Source organism: Pristiophorus japonicus, chromosome 10, assembly GCF_044704955.1.
Source record: "Pristiophorus japonicus isolate sPriJap1 chromosome 10, sPriJap1.hap1, whole genome shotgun sequence".
In the NCBI taxonomy this organism is placed as follows: Eukaryota; Metazoa; Chordata; class Chondrichthyes; family Pristiophoridae; genus Pristiophorus; species Pristiophorus japonicus.
In genome coordinates, this window is record NC_091986.1 from 25,619,060 (window position 1) to 25,622,829 (window position 3,770).

Here is a 3,770-nt window from a genome sequence, read left to right on the forward strand (position 1 = left end):
GGTCAGACCAGCTGCGGTGCAGTGCAGCAATGGTCCGACCAACTCACACACGCCAGGGTTTGAACTTAGACGATAAACCTGGGAGCGAAGGGCTCCGGATCGCCTCAACTTGTAAATAACTTGTACTGAAGACTTTGGGGGGGGGGGGGGGGAGTGATGTTATGTATGTAACTATGTAATACTTGCCACCAGAGGGCGCGACTGTTGGAGTCCTAATGGTCACCTACAAACACGTGCAGGGCTAGTATAAAAGGTTGACTGCTATGTTGTTTAGGCACTCTGGAATTGTAATAAAGAAGACTAAGGTCACACTAAGTTTAGCTCACAGTACTCAGCCTCGTGGAGTTCTTCTATACACAACATGTTACAATATCCACTGTAGGAGAAATGCCTGCAAAAATGGCCTTAAATGTGTCCTCAATATAGAGCTTGTAGTTAGACAGAATGCTAAGAAATTTAAGGGTTAATGCTAACTGGACCATGAAAAACTCTTGTGAAAATGCAAGCTTTTTTCAGCCCTATTGGAGCACTTCCTTTATTTATTTATTTTTTTTTTTTGAAATTCGTAGCCAATCGTTCCAATTCTTTGTCAAATCACAAACGCCAGAGGTCACCTTGCACACGCCAAGGATCACTCTGCGCCAATGCTCTTAGCCAAAAGGCCAAGAGCCACTGCACCGTTCCTGGAAGTACTGCAATACCAGGTTCGTGCCATGGAGGTGGATGGGTCAGGTCCCCCACACACCTCCGTGGAGGTGGATGGGTCAAGCCACCCCACCCACCTCCTGTTTCCAAAAAAGCAAGCATATACCTTCCTGATCCAGGGAGAACCACCCGGAGGTCATGGTGGCTACTCCCCTGTCAGGTCAGTTACGCATGATCTTAGCCAAAAGGCCGAGAAACTGATAAGAACAGATACTACACTTGATCTTAGCCAAAAGGCCGAGCACTTCCTTTATGTACCATCTGAAGGCCTGCTGGGAAGGAGGTGGTCCATCTCTTAGAGTTCTCAAGTCCTGGGATAGGGATGGGACAGGCTGACTCTCTGTCATGGGTTCCTTGGCAGCTTGAACCTGAAAAGATGAAAACATCTGCAGGGAGTTGATGGAGTATTCCTCTGCCACGCTGCTGTGAGTGGATACAGTCTTTTAAGGCATGCTCAACAATTTCTCCACTGGTACTGGGAACGGGATTCTGGGAGAATGGATCTCAAGGATTCAGAAATATCCTGAAATCCCTGAGGGAAAGTCAACCAAATATCATTTAGTCCTTGCAAGATGATGCTCTGTATAGTTTGCAACTTCTCCAAACCATCCCCCAAACCTTACAGTCCATCATTTAATGCTTCCATTATGAATTGAGTGACTGGCCTAGATCTCTTGTGAAGCTGGGTAAGAGATGCTCCTCCAGGCTTCCCTGCATTAAGCTGAACCCACCTCGGGTGTTGGCACATAGCAGGGCATAGGGTCCCCCAGTTGGGTGCTCCTGACAAGTAGAAACATAGAAACATAGAAATCCACAGCGCAGAGGAGGCCATTTCGGCCCATCGTGCCCATGCCGGCCGACAAAGAGCCGCACGGCCCTCGGTCAGGAGCCCTGAAGGTTACATATAAACCTATGAACAATGAACAATGGCGGAAAGGTAAAGAGCACCCAGCCCAACCAGTCCACCCCACACAACTGTGACACCCCTTGCACCGAAACATTCTACACTCCACCCCAACCGGAGCCAAGTAGCAACACCCTCAGGGATTGCTGGTCAAGGAATCAGCCCTATAGTGGGATAGGCAGGGAACCAACATAACCACGTGAAGGACTTGGCAAAAAACATTCAGAGATGTGACTAGTTACTTTTTTGTGAATAGGAATTGATTGAGAGATACTAAAAAAAGTATCAGTCAATCTGAAATTTGTGCCAAGCAGCATGTTTTCTGCTCAGTAAACGCAAAGTTTGTCCAATTAGGTTGCTTCCAGGTCCTTCTGTCAGGGTTTCCTTCGCAGTGCCTTGGTCCTCATGAGTGGAATGCTGTGCAGCATGTTGTCTAGTAAAACTTAAAATAAAATATGGAGTGGCATTTTTTATTGGTAAGGCAGTATTTAGTGTCCATCCCGAGCTACCCTGAGGGTAATTAAGAATCGACTACATAGTGTAGGACTTGAGCCAGGGAAGGGTGACTCCCTTCCCTGAGGACATTAGTGAGCTAGCTGGGCTTATTTAACAATTCAACAACTTCCATGGTCATTTTTTGGTGGTAACTCACATATTATCAGATTTCCTGAATTCAATTTCACAGCTTCCTGTGCTGACCAAGCCAACCTCTGGGTTCTTAATCCAATAAATAACCACAAGGCTACCACACTCATCTATCAGGAGGCAATGCAGACAGCTAAATCTCTGCTTGAAAGGACCAAAGATTGTACCACTGAGCACATAGATTTGTGTATTTGATTATATTGGTGCTCATTTGATTCGGTTGTTAGTTACAGTATTGTTAACTAGAGTTTTGTCAGATAACTGGATTTGCAAAAGCCAGCCAGCACTGCATTCAGCTGCTCTGCTAATACTAATCATGAGCAAACAGCTGGTTCAGGTTAGAGCAAATTCCATGTTGAGCCCACGTACTTGGCACACATCTGCAGGATTGTTTTCCGCATATTGCAGACCACCTGCATATTAAGTGAATGATGCCATTACAGGCTATCACAGAATCATAGAATGATATAACACAGAAGGAGGCCATTTAACCTATCGTGCCTGTGCCGGCTCCCTGCAAGAGTTATCCAATTAGTCCCATCGCCTGCTCTTTCCCTATAGCCCTGAAAATGTTACTACCTCAAGTATTTATCCATTTCCCTTTTGAAAATTACTATTGAATCTGCTCCCACCGCCCTTTCAGGCAGCGCATTCCAGACCATAACAACTCGCTCAGTAATTTTTTTCCCCTCCTGTTGCCACTGGTACTTTTGCCAATTAGCTTAAATCTGTGTCCTCTAATTACCGACCTGTCTGCCGCTAAAACCCGTTTCTCCTTAATTACTCTATGAAAACCTTTCAGGATTTTTAACACCTCTATCAAATTTCCCTTAACCTTCTCTGCTCGATGGAGAACAATCCCAATGTCTCTAGTCTCGCCACATAACTGCATCCTTGTAAATCTCCTCTGTGCCCTCCCCAAGGCCTTGACATCCTTCCTAAAGTGTGGTGCCCAGAATTGGACTCAGTACTCCAGCTGGGGCCTAAGCAGCATTTTATAAATGTTTAGCATAAGTTCCTGGATTTTGTACCCTATGTCCCTTTTTATAAAGCCAAGTACCCCTATGCCTTTTTAACAGCCTTCTCAACTTGTCCTGTCACCTTCAAAGACTTGTGTACATACACCCTCAGGTTTCCCTGTTTCCTGCACCCCCTTTAAGTTTGTGCCATTTAGTTTATATTGCTGCTCCTCATTCTTCCTACCAAAATGAATCACTTCACACACCTCTGCGTTAAATTTCATCTGACATCTTCCCATTTCACCAGTCTGTCCTCCTGAAGTCTATTACTGTTCTCCTCATTGTTTACTACATTTCCTAATTTTGTGTCATCTGCAACATTTGAAATTATGCCTTGTATATCCAGGTCCAGGTCATTAATATATATCAAAAAGAGCAGTGGTCCTAGTAACGACCCCTGGGGGATACCACGGCATACTTCCCTCCAGTCCGAAAAGCAACCGTTCACCACTCATCATCATCAGAGGTAGTCCCTCGAAATCGAGGAAGACTTGCTT

General features: G+C 45.3%; 1 pseudogene; it reads right to left on the reverse strand.

Moving 5' to 3' along the window:
* Positions 1–673: 673 nt before the first annotated feature.
* Positions 674–951, reverse strand: LOC139275364 (U2 spliceosomal RNA; annotated as a pseudogene).
* Positions 952–3,770: the final 2,819 nt, after the last annotated feature.